The sequence below is a fragment of the Erithacus rubecula genome (genome assembly GCF_903797595.1).
Source record: "Erithacus rubecula genome assembly, chromosome: 2".
NCBI lineage: Eukaryota > Metazoa > Chordata > Aves > Passeriformes > Muscicapidae > Erithacus > Erithacus rubecula.
In genome coordinates, this window is record NC_136685.1 from 21,100,644 (window position 1) to 21,114,439 (window position 13,796).

Here is a 13,796-nt window from a genome sequence, read left to right on the forward strand (position 1 = left end):
CTACATCATTTTTTAATGGAGTAACTACCAAAATTTTCTTCTTTCCAAAAATGTTGGTCACTTAAAACTAAAGTCAAACTGATTGATATCAGAAATTCTCAGCTAAGATATCATCTGGGTGAGGGTAGATTTGCCAGTACTAGAGTAGACACAATACTCTATTATTTTTTATCTAAAAAGTAACCAAACTAGGTTTTAGTCTCATTTTAGAGATGGGATTTAGTCTCCCTCCAAAATTAATACAGTGAAATAGATGCCTTTTTTTTTATCACAGTATGAGATATCCGAGTTTCATTAAATACTCCAGATTACTAGGAATCTCATCATGTTAAGAAATAAAGAATCTGAAGAAGTCTAGTTAGAACCATGGATCAACCATTTTTTCTTCTGCAGCAGAACAAGATCAACATATGGAAATATAGACATTCTTAATGGTTTCTTTTCTACTTAAAACATGCAAACTACACCAGAGAAATATAATTTTTATTTATAATCTCTTTTTCTTTATCTAGTTGTTAACAACATAAGGAAAACCCAAATCCTACTTAAAGCCAATTTTGATTGAATGAAAGAGTTGGTCATTTACAAGAAGATTTACACACTTCATTTTAGACATGGCATTCAATAGTTCATAAAGGGGTTGGTTAAAACATTCAAACCTATGCATTTCTACATCTCGTTCAGATGGACTTTATATATTCTTTCAGACACACTTTAGACTATTTTAGAACACCACTCTAAATATTTCGAACTACAAACTGGCCTTTTCTGTTTCAAATCTACTCAGAATTTGGGGGTACCTGTAGAAAGTACTGTGATATAACTAAAAGGAAAAGAAAAAAAAAAACATATGTGGAATACAGAATATATCTTTGCTAGTATCTCTTAGCTATTGACAAAATGTATGCTAAATCTAAAAGTTTTTATTGTACATAAGCTGTAGTTCATATCACTGAACTGATAATTCATTTGTCCAAGCCCATAAAGTTACATTCCAGAAATACTGTTTTAGGGGTTGGTTTTCTTGTAAAAAAAAAAAAAGAAATATACAAATAGTAACGTTCTGTCTAGTATATCCAGAGCTCTGAATTACAAAGCTGGCAAAATTCTAGGCTGAAATATTAACTTGTAATATGGATTGTACATTTTAAAAGATTAAATAAACATCATAATAAAAGCATGTTCAGAGCAAATCTTTCCTTAGTTACACATCTAATAAAATGATATTTCCCAGACATACAATACACAAGATTTTTTCATATCTATGTGAACTCTGCAAGGTTCTAAACCAATCTCCCAATAATACTATGAAACATAATACAAAAATAACACAGAGAGTATTTTACACAACCTGTTTTAGCAGAGTTCTAATTTAGCTGCATGATTTCTTCCAGATAGGAATCTTCTAGATAGGAATATGCTATTTAACAACAATACTGTTTGTGTTTTAGTTGGAGAAAGTGAGAAAGCACAAAAATCTTAGTGGTTCTTGGAAGAAAGTTATAACCAGTGGATGGCACAGTGGTGGTGTTTGTTTTGTTTTGTTTTGTTTTGTTTTGTTTTGTTTTGTTTTGTTTTGTTGGGGGATTTTTTGGGGTTTTGTTTTTTTTTTCTGTAAGATTTTCAAGACCTCTTCACTGTAGTACACAAATTTTAAAAAACCCAACAAGTTCTGGGAGTGTTAGCTGGGAATCCTGTGGCTGACGTGGTCATCAGAAGTGATGCCCCAACACAAACTACTTCACTCTACAGCATTCATACTGTGTAGGTGGGACTTCCTATGGAAAATTTCAGAGTTTCCAGCAATGGCAGTTCTAAAGAATTCCTCTTTACATGGTAATTGATCATGTTTATGGAATATCTGAAGGATGGGCAACCAAAACTGTATGTGGAAGAGAGAGGTGGACACAGTTACTGATGAAAGTGCCAGATCATCACCTGAATTATTACAGCAGGCAGATCTGTACCTCACACAGAAGTTGAGATATTATATGAAACTGTAGATTTTTGCTTCTTACTTATCTCTAAATGGATTTGGGGTTTTTGTTTTGTTTTTTTGTTTGTTTGGTTTTTGTTTGTTTTAGTTTTGTTTTGTTTTATTATTTTTTTTAATAATGAAATACGAGACAAATAAACTATTTCCATTGCACAGTAAATATTAAAATTAAACAACAATAACAACAACAACAACAAAAACATTATGTGTGTGCTCCTCAGAGAAAAGTAAAAATCTGTAATGTCAAAGAGAGTTAGATTCCAATCCCACAAACTGGAATATTATACCTACAGCAAAAGGCACAATGTGAGGGTGGTGTTCCTAGAACACGTGTTCATTTGTTTTTCTGGTATACAAAATTCAAGTCCATGGCTGGAGGATGTGCTTACGACTTAGGTGCTCTAGCTCACCAACAGAGAGGCTGGACACTGCTGCCCAGCAGATTCTCAAGGTCACATTCTCCAGATGGAATGATCCCTCCCAGTCTCACAATGAGCAATTTCTTCTGAGCTTGACCAGCTGAGAGATGCATCATGTACCAGTTTGTGACTAAGTGCCCATATATATGCTGGTGTTACTGCATGTGCTTCCTCTGACTTGGTGTAGCCTTTATTGTTACATGCTACCTTTATATATTAGCAGAATATTTATGGAAAACAAGTAGTTTGGATATGTCCATATTAGTAAATTGAACAGTGGCACTTCGTATCAATTTGTACTTAAGAGTCTACACTATTCAAGTTTAAAACAACAGAAAATAATGAGATCCTGGAATCATAGAATGGTTTGGGTTGGAAGGGATCTTAAAGATCATCAGGTTGCAATCAGCTGCCGTAGACAAGGAACTCCTTTCACCACACCAGGTTGCCTAAAGCCCCATCTAATCTGGCCTTGAACACTCCAAGGCATGGAGCCTCCACAGCTTCTCTGGGCAGCCTGTTCCAGGCATCACCACCCTCATGCTGACCTGTTCTGCCCATGACTGATGCATGCTCCCTTGATCACTCATGGCATCAATGTAGGCAGCTGTGTAAACCACAGAGTCCCAACTGGGAATGTGAACGCCCCTTCCGAGGAGTTCAGGAAATACCAACAGGCAGGACTTGTGCTGGTAGGTTGCTATGAAAGCAAAGGTGCAACTAAAGCAAAGTTTGTAGAAGATGTTAAAAACAGCTACAAAAGTTGTCTTTATTTCAAGTGCACATACATAGTATTCAGTCCTGTTGCATATGAATATTTGTAGACTAATTTTAGCTCAGATCAGGTGTTAAATCTAAAATCAGATGAAGGCTTGTAACCACTGTAATCAGATAAATTATTCAGATAACATAAACATCCCTCCTCCATAATATTTCTTAATATCAAAGTTTTCCTTAAAAGATTTCATGCTTTGATCTCTATTAAGGATTTCTCCAATGTCTCCAATGCTGTCTAAAAAGAATATTGAAAGTTTCTCTGTTCCTTTTAGATGAAGATTTTTATTGTATGGGAAATAATAGAAAAGAAATTAAATTCCTCAGTTATGTCTGAATTCTGCCTCCACTATGAAAAATGTAATGCATTTTTGAAACTGATTTTGTCCTAGCCTTGGATAGAAGTGATATCTAATCTAAATTACCTTAATCAAGTTGTTTAAGAACAAATACATACATATGTATAAATAATGTTATTTGTGCATTTTCTGGAAATAGTTTGATTTGCAGAGTGTTGAGTTTTCATCTCCTGCAATAATGGCAGCCTATTTTCTAGGATCAGGGAGTTAAAACCATCAAGTTTCACTTGGACAAGTGACTTATTTGAGTGCTCTGGGCTTAACAGTATTTGAGGCCATGCACTGAAAGGGACTGAAGGAAGCATTAAATAGCTGTTTATTCACCGAGTATCAAACACTCAGTGACATGTTAAATAGAAATCATGTGGGAAGAAAAGAAGCAAACAAAGTTTTCAAACAATATTGTAAGACAGTGTATTACCTGAGGGCTTTGAATGAGAATTGCACATGGAACCTAAAATCACTAATTTCTGCAAGCTAAATGTTGCACTGTGCTCTACTGAATGAGACAGACTTGCAGGGAATTCCTGTGCCAGTTCCAGCATCATAAAGACTTAAAGGGACAGGTTTTGAAAGCTTTATAGTTATATTATATATATATATATATCATACTGCACCTCTGCTGGCAAACACTGCATCTTACAAGAAATAATGAGAAATAATTAAACAACCCCAGCTATTCTCTTTCTAAATCTGAAGGCAGCCAGGCTGCTGCAGGATCAGAGACAGCAGAGGACAGGAGAGGTTGACCGCTGAGAGCTGCAGACAAACTTTTTCATGTTATACTACTTCAAGTGATGTTTTAATTTCTATTCTTATTCCATCATTTTCTCACACAGACACTAATCTACTGTTTATGCAAGTAATAAGACATTCTGTTTCCATGCAGGCTTGAAGGAGCAATGTTTTTCTTATGTATAGCATGTCAGATATAGAAGCAGAATGTTCTTTGAAGTCAATTGCATTACCAAGAGATTGTGATGCACTTTATCAAAATTATTACTAACAGGATTGCCACTGAAGTATTTTTTCTCTAGTTAAGATTTTCCAGTAGTTATTGTTTGACTCAAATTCAGGTATAACAAAACTACTTTGCATTTAATTAAGATAACTATTCTATTGAGGTGTAATTTTGGTGTTGATATTGGATCTGTTAATAAAATAAAATATTCAATACTTTTGTCTGAAGAAATAAACCAAATCATGTTTATTTTACAAGGTTCTTGACATTGTTTTATAACAAGATAATCTCATCTTATAAAACTACTGACACTTCAGTTTCATGAAAATGAAGAAAATAATGAGTAGGTTTTGTTGACTCATCTGCCCTTATGCTTCTAATTTAACTATGCATGTCTGTATATACATAGTCTCTCTATATTATCTATATTCTATATGTAAATACATATATTTAGTATAGATGCATTGAAAAAGAATGTTTGAGAATTATTACCTCAAACTCATTGTCCCTCTAGGATGGCCCAGGCTGTGAGCTGCATTAGGTGTAAGTAAATGTATAGCTTTGTGAGCTGTGTTCAGCTGTGTTCAACACTGAAATATGCACACTGTGGCTGCAGTTTCACAGACATGAGATTCTCTGACAAGCAGCTGCTGCCTTAAAGAAGTGTGATGTTACTTTCTGTTCCTCCTCCTTGCATTTACTACTCCTTCCTTAGACCTTTGCTTCTGTATTGCCCTTCCTTATATGTATCAACTTGAATTCTTGCTGGAATTTCTGTGATCTTATTTAAGGACTATAATGGAAGAAAATTATCCTTGCCTCCCCAATCCATCCAGGTGAGACAACAGTGTGCCATTTTGGTGAATTAAATTGCCCATGGAAAAGAGAAATGAGTCAGAGCTGGCACAAATTCAGTGTCAGGAGCACGGGAAAAACAAAGTAAAATGGAGCTGGAGGTCATGACTTGGGGAAAGGAAAAATTTATAGATGAATATAAATTAGGGAACAACCCAACAAAATATAAAAGGGATAGATAGCCTAACAATTTAGATTATTTAGAATACCAATGAAATGAAACAACACTTATTATGCTTGATAAGTGAGACCAGGTTATCTCCTAAATAAGAACTATCAGTTTAGCATGAAAAGTGTAAATCCTCTCTTCTTTATGTAGTATTTTAAATAAGAAACTATTTGTAACAGCTAGCATAATCTACAGAATTGTTCAGGATTCAGAAGTGGGGAGAGGTAAAGAGAGAGGCAGTATGAGGTGTTTCTTATTTAAAGTAATTAGATCCAGCCTGGTTTTTCTCTGCCTACTTCCTTAGCCATGAGTTGCTTTACTGGATGCTGTGAATAAATATTTTCATTTAGATTGTACCTTATTACTGCCTGGGACAAGAATGAATTTAAATCAGTGGATATGGTTTAGGGTGATCTTTTTTTCCCCTTAACTTAAAGACATGGGAGGACCTTAGCAAATCTTAGTTTGTACTAAGTTCCCCTTGAAGCTCTCCTGAGAACTGGTCAGGATAACTGGTATGTTCCTCAATGAGACTGACAGAGCTGTTTTCAGGTGAGTCAGAAAAACTAATGATTAGCAGTAACACAGAAGGAGGTTGCTTTAAAGGAAAAAAAAAACAAAAACCAAAAAAACCAAAAAAAACCCCAACAAAAATGCCAAACATCTTAAATCCTGATGGACCACAAGGAGTTTGCCAGAAAATTTGATATCAAATACTTATATCAGTCTGGGTCTAAGAAAATAGCTCAAATGAAACACAGAACTGATGAGTGTAAAAAGGATGAAAGAAAGGAAAACAGATGAGTAAGGGAATAAGTGCAAGAATAAGGATCTACCATGACATTGTCAATTTCAATGATTCAGGTACTTTCACCTGAGTGGTCTAAATATGCTATATTTTTTATTTACTATTATCCTTCACACTGAGAGTAGAAGGTTTAATCATTAACAACTTAAAACATGCAATGAAAGTTCCTCTTCAAAATGAAATAACCCAACATTAAAGACTATGTTTCATAACTGCTTTATGTGTCATTACTGAGTAGTTATTACATTCATTAAGCTCATTACTAACTTCATTGTATTATAAAGAAACACTGTCAGTAAACATTTTAGATGCATGTTTCATATGGAATGATTCTTAACAAGAGAAAAATAACTACTTTGCCTGTGAAAAATAATTTTGAAAATTCTATGCATCATTATAGAACATTTTGAATATGGCAAAATGTTGCTTACTAACTTTGTTCCCTTCTCAGAGCATTTATTAACAGTTATATTAGAACAGGTTGACAACTTATTTAAAAGTAAATTAGGATAACAATATAAAATTCTTTAAGGCCATATTTTTTCCCCTTAAATAAATAAAGTTTTAAGTGATAAGGTCACCATCAGCCAGGTAAAAATAGAAATGGAAGCAGAAATTTTATGTATTTTCCAAAAACATATTAAAATCATACCCAAATATTCATAATCAAATCCCAAGATATAGATAAAGTTCCTTATGCTGTCTCAGCAGTCTACATGTATGCTTAGAAGCCCTTTGTCCCAGAGAAATGAGGAGAGATAATGCTTCATCTTATCTAATTTCAGTTGTTGGCAGTGAATGGTGTCCATCTGTGAGAAGTTCCTTTTATAGACAATGGAGAGGAGTAAGTATTTTGGGAGTCTATATCATCTGAGGTATTTTAGGCTTCCACATTCATTGGAAATGAATCTCACCTTGGAATTCAAGAGCTACAGTGAAGAGATCAGTAAGTATCAACACCTGAGCATCATCCAAGGCATATAAATGCTATTTTAATTCAGCTTATGGGGCATGACATACCTCAGAACTTTGTTCTCCAAAGACAAATTTTGTGCACAAAAGTACCCAGCCTATTTTGACTTACTTCATTTTGACTTACTTCACACTGCACTTGATACTTGCAGATACTTTGTGTTTGGCTAGACATCAAAGCCAAATGCAAGAGCTGTTTATGTTTTGCGACTGCTGTTTGGAAAAAAGTTTTATTAAGAACATCTTGTTTTGTGATTCAGCTGTGATAGCAAATATTTTTCTTGATTACTGTTGTGATATTTAACAAACATCATAATGATAATATTCCATGGTACTGAATGTTGTTCCTTTGGAAGATTATTACCACTCTCAAGCTGATGAGCAAATGAACAATAATTTCTTGTATGTCTAGGTTTTCTTCTGATATATGACTTTCATTGTCCAGTAAAACTGGAACATTAAGTTCTAGGACACCACAATCAATTAGATTTTATTGTTTAATGCAGTGATATTCCATGCAAGCCCTGGGTTCTGCAAACCACTTTTCTATAGTGTTCAAGGAGTTCTACATCTAGAGCCAGAGAAGATATGTGTAGGGTCCTGAGGTTAAAATGGCAGCTATCCTGAAGGGAAACAAAATGTAAAACGAGCTCACAATTGAACAAATATAAAACTAAATTAAAGGCTTTTTTACTGCTATAAATATATAGTAATTGAGTATATCAGAGATAAAATTCTGCTTTAAAAGTTGTTCCATAGCTAAGTGCAATTATTAATAGCTGAAATGATAAAACGTAGCTTGTCTTATAGCACACACAGTATTCTGTTTATGAGAACTGCAGTTATAGTGTTTTTACTGCAATTATTCAGACAGGCATTCTCGTTAACATTCTGAAAACTCCACATTTTTACTATGTTCTGTAAAAAAAGTAGTTCTGTAAAATCTGTATGCATTTTACTGTGTTTTACTGTATTAATCCCTTAACAAGTTCTTTAGTGCCCCATATTGAGAAAACTTGAAATTCTTCAATAAAATTCAGAAACCGCTCATCTAAACAGGAATTGCCAATTTTAATTTTTTTTAAAATTTCTTTAACCTTCAATTATTGTAAGTTACTAATAGAGGATTAAGATCTAATAATACGCAATGCAAAAAGCAGATGTATGAATAAATGGCCAGTAGCCATCAACATTATTATAACAGTTCTGAGAAACTCACTTAAATTATATAAAAACAATAATCAGGGCAGTTTTTTTAGGTACATCAAAGTATTCAATAGAGGTTTTTTAAGTGCATCAGGTACCTACTGTACTTCTATGTTGAGAAAGACTGTTCTGTGCTACTCTATAATACTTTTTCATTTGCGGTTGCTACTGTAAGATTTTCAAAATAAACTAAAATGAATAAACAAATATAATTAATTGAAATATATTTTTCCATTCCATGCAATTAATTTGCTTTCATTACTTTAGTAAATGTTCTCCATTATATATATTTTATTGGATGAGCTGTTCTTTTTTTTTTTTTCTTCTTTTAATGAAAGGTTTCAAATATTCCATTTGCCTTTATTATAAAATAACTAATGAAAAATAGAAATCCGGGGGGGGAAATCTGATTTAAAAAGTCCTTGGAAGCAACACTTCATGATTTTTTTTCTTAGACTTTCATTTGCAGAAATTACATTGTCTGTTCTGACTAAGAAAAACCTCCACAGATGTCTGTCTTTAAAACCTTAGTCCAAATGTGAAGAATTTTTGCAACAGTCTCTAAAAGATGAATTTTTAAGAGCTTCTTTAGACTGTGCCTTTCTGCAGTGACTATTTGGAATGAGTTTAGGATCAATCTATCTGACTGTTCAATAATAACAAGTAAGGAAAATAATTATTTCTCTATCTTCTTCTATGATTCTCTATTATTAATCTCTTAGACCATAAATCAATGAAATCCTGTTATCTTAATAGATTTAAAATGTATCTGGTAAAAGCAAAAAACACATTTGTTCCCAGATGCAGATTTGGGTGAAAAGGAGCTGCTAATAGACAGAATTGCAGATCTTCCATGAATAAATCTCTACACAGTTTACTTTAGTTTATTGGAAATGAAAAACAAGCAAACAGAAAATAAAAAAAACCCTACCACCCCCAGAAAAAACAAACAAACAAACAAACAAAACAACTTCATGCATTTTCTCTTAAAAACTTTATCAGACTTCAAACAGATCTGGGTCCCCTGGCATAAAAAAGACATAGACCTGTTAATGTGGCCGTGGACAGGGAGCACCTCTCCCATGAAGACAGCTGAGAGAGCTGAGCTTGTTCAGCCCAGAGAAGAGAGAGACCCAGAACATTCTGAAGAGGGCCTGAGAAAGATGAGGTCAAATGTTTTAGCTGGGCCTGTTACAATTGGACAAGGTGTGATGGTTTAAAGGTGAAGGAGGATCAATTTAGATTACATACAAATAAGAAGATTTTTACAGTAAGGCTGGTGAAGCACTGACACAGGTGTGCAGAGAAGTGGTGGATGCCCCATTCCTTATTCAAGATAAAATTGGATGGGGCTTTGAGCAACCTGATCAAGTAGAAGGTGTCTGCTACTTGTGGAGGGGTTACACTAGATGTCATTTGAAAGTCTCTTCCAATTCAAACTACTCTATTTTTAAGCAAAACAAAACAAAAACAACTAACTAACAAACAAACAAACAAAAAACCCACACAAACTCTAAATATTATACATTGAAACTGAATTTAATTGGCGCATCTGTTCAATATTTTCCTATTTTAACTCTCCATTATCTGATGATCATGTAATTTACCTTTTAGGTCTTTTATTTTTGAAACTATCTGGGTAAAATATTATTCTTCTTCCTTTCTGTGAGCAAAATAGAGCTAGTAGAAATGCATTCTCTATCAAAAATGACTTACAGATGCAACTTCAGAAAAATTAACTTACTTTTGGAACATGATATACTCTATTACTTATTAAAGACATCTATATTTAAAGAAAAATGGAGACCATTAAAAAAGAAATGGTAGCTAAATTGAGTCCATGATAGAGCTACTACAAATAGTATTGCATTTCCAGGTACATTCTATGTTTAATATGTCAGCGATAATAAAAAGTACAGCCTTAATCTGACTGAAAAGACCAGGCAATCTCAGATCAGCTTTATGGACTGATTATTGCCAAATTAGGATGCACTTCTGAAAATCCCTGGTCTGTACTGAATTCCTGATGGATTCCTTGTGCAGTAAGCTTGCAGTATTGGCTCCATCTGTTATTAGGAGTTTCTTCGTGTCCATAAAAAGTACTATTAAATGTTTCTATCTGAGAACACTGAAAATAGAATTTTTTTTGTGCTGGAAGTTTTAATGTTTAATCTGTTCCCTGTGTAACACAATATGGTTGCTAAGATGCTGACAATTAGCATCTTGGATAGTTTAATTGTTTTGTACCTTCATGTGGACATAGTTCTAAATTTGGATAAAGAATTAGAAAATTTGAATATGATTAGTAAATATACTTAGATGAAACACTGGCATGACTGCAGCAAAGTAATGACAATACTGATAACATTAAAACAAACAAGTAACCCAATAAGTAGGTGTAACCCTAACTACATGTCCAAATGATATTATTAGTACTTTTAAAATAAAAGTTTTTTCTTGGGATGGAAGCTTTGTGCATGTCTACCAGTTTTTATTCCTAAGGATGTTAAGCACTGAGTTAGGCAAAAATGACTGCATCATTTCAGTGATGGTATGTGTTTCATTGGTACTCTCAAGTGGTAAAAGTTAGCCTTGCTGGGTATTGTTTGTACTTGGATTAGATGGAGCTAAAGCAAGTGATTGTATCCTTACTGCATCTTACCAAGCAAGTTGACTTATCTGCATTTTTAACTCGTTCTCATTACATTGACGATATTTTTTTGCAATTACAGTTGTATAATTAAGTAAAAACCTTTTTTTTGTTTTTTTAAGCTATCCTTAGGTGTTAAAAAAGTAACTATTTCCACTTAAAACATAAGCTTTGCCCCAATAATAAAGCTAATGGAGAATAACACAATTTTCTAGTAATATATTCCCAACTAGCTTGGATTTGGTTTTGATTTTTTTTGTTTTGTTTTATGTTTCTAGTTTGTTTGTTTACAGAAATTTAAGATACTGGTTAAAAACAAAAAACAAAAAAAACAAAAAAACAAAAAAACTTGTTGTTTTCCCTAAAATACTGTTTGGTAACTACTGGAAAATAACTGTAAACAGGAAGGATCATGAAACCTCTATACTTAATAGAAATTGACATTTAGTACCCACCTTCACAAAACTTGTCTCCCTTATTTGAATTTATAATATAATGAAATGAAATTTCTGGGCTGTATCAGCAGTAGACTGTGACAAAGAGTACATATGACAGTTTGACAGAAAATGTTGGCTGCACCTTGTTTGGACACAATTTCAGCCTAACAACGAAGAACTTAAACAAAACAACAGAACTTCCCCAAACAGATATATACTTTTTCATTCTATGAAGCTGCTATATTTTACCTTAAAATATTGTTACTGTGTAAAGAAAGGAACAATTCAGGATTTACTATTTGGTAGCTTGTTAAGAAGGAATAATACAAGTTGGTTTACTGGTAGCTCCCATATGTCACGAAAGACAAAATAAGCAATAGGACAAGTTTTTCTCAAATAATACACATTTATTCTGAATTTAAATGCCCCCTGCTTCTCAAACCAAACTTACTTGCACATGGTCTGTTAATACATGGCCTTGATACCCTGTTAACACATGGCCTTATAGAGTATCAGGCCACAGATGCATTCTATTTTTGTAGATATGACTCTCTGAATTATATGATGTTTGTTTTTCCAAATAAAAGCAAATAAAGAAAATCCCATTGCTACAGAAAAGCTTAAATACCAGACAAAATTAAGTAAAAACAACACTCGTTAAGAGATGTTTTCCAAAGAAATGCTCTGGGAATTCTGATTCTAGACATAACTAAAACAATGTTATTTTCAGGGGATCTATTGCTCATGCCAATAAAAAATGATTTGCCATGTTGGTTCTCTTGAGTGAAAAGTGGGGTGGGAGAGAGAAAATCTCACCAAGTTGTAATCAGAGTACAACCACATAATAGCTATTTACAATAACATATGTAATGGAAAACAGGTGAATGTCTACTTACTTTAAAAATTCAACACAAAATGTATTAAATTTCCTTATTGCTTAATGTATATCCATATTCTTGTCTCAGTGACACTGTGCAGATACACTACTTCCACCAGGAGGCAAGTTGCTTCTGTGTTCTCTCTCAATAGTAAATGTTTATTTTCTCAATGTATCCAAATATATTTTTGTTCCTTTAGTCAATCCATCTCAATGTGTGGTAAATGAACGTGGATTTTGATAACAGTATTTCCTGAATGAAGCCTTCTTCCAAGCCCTTATAGGGATATTTTAGGGTTCTCAGTAAAAGTAGCAATGTTATTTCTTTCTAACAGCCAGATGTCCTCTGGCAAGAAAAAACAATGCTACCAAGTGTGAACATCATGGCATAGGTATTTTAACTGGGGCTAAGAGGTAAAGCCTTTAAAGCTGAATAGCATGGCTAGATAGGAAGCCAGCTATTTTTAATTGCTGACATGATGAGTAATTTACTGTTCCACCAATATTTTGAAGCTACACATACTGCTTTTCAAGGTAAACTGCTTACACTGAATATGCTACACTTAGAGAACTTCATTTACTAATACAAGTAAGCAAAACTAATTATAAGAGAAAATACAACATTCTAAAAACAATATTTATATTGCAGAAGAGCCAGAAATATGTCATTATTGAAAAAAATCATGGTGTATAGATAGTGTTTGTGGAAGAGGTTTTTTTTTTTATTGAACTGTCTTGACTCAATATAAATAATTAGAAATAAATATTTTGAAGAATCTGGATACACAGGATGTTTTATGTAGAGTTATCATTTACTCTGAAGCATTCACTTCATTCTCAAGATTTTGTGTATTAGTACTTCACTTCTAATCCAAAGCTTAACTATATAAAAGTTTTGCTACTGTGTCTCTTAAAAATAATAGTTTTTTTTCAAAGGAATCCTTAACTCTCATAAAATGTCAACAAATTTTGATTAAAGAACATTCACAGACTTTTAGAAGTGCCAACGGCATGCAAAAGTACATTACTGCATATGTTGTTGCCCTTGTTTCATTATCACTGCTGAAATTTTATTAGATATTCTATTGCCCCTCAGTGTCTGTCTCCTTCATCAAACAGTTCATTTTCATCAGTCTAGGTTCACATATTTTGCTACGTCTTCATAGCAGGAAAAACACATATAAGTTATGTATTCCTCTTCCCTTCCTGCCACTCTGAACATTTCATTAAAATTCCTTGCAATTAAATCAGGTTCAGATTCTAGATTAACCAACAACAGCAGCCTCAAATTGTTTGCAGCTATGCAAATAGAG

The 13,796-nt window shown here is 33.4% G+C and overlaps 1 protein-coding gene across 1 annotated transcript in view; it reads right to left on the reverse strand.

The window, feature by feature from the left end:
- The window catches only part of CSMD1 (CUB and Sushi multiple domains 1), a 1,041,152-nt gene that overhangs the window by 371,259 nt on the left and 656,097 nt on the right, over positions 1–13,796 (reverse strand).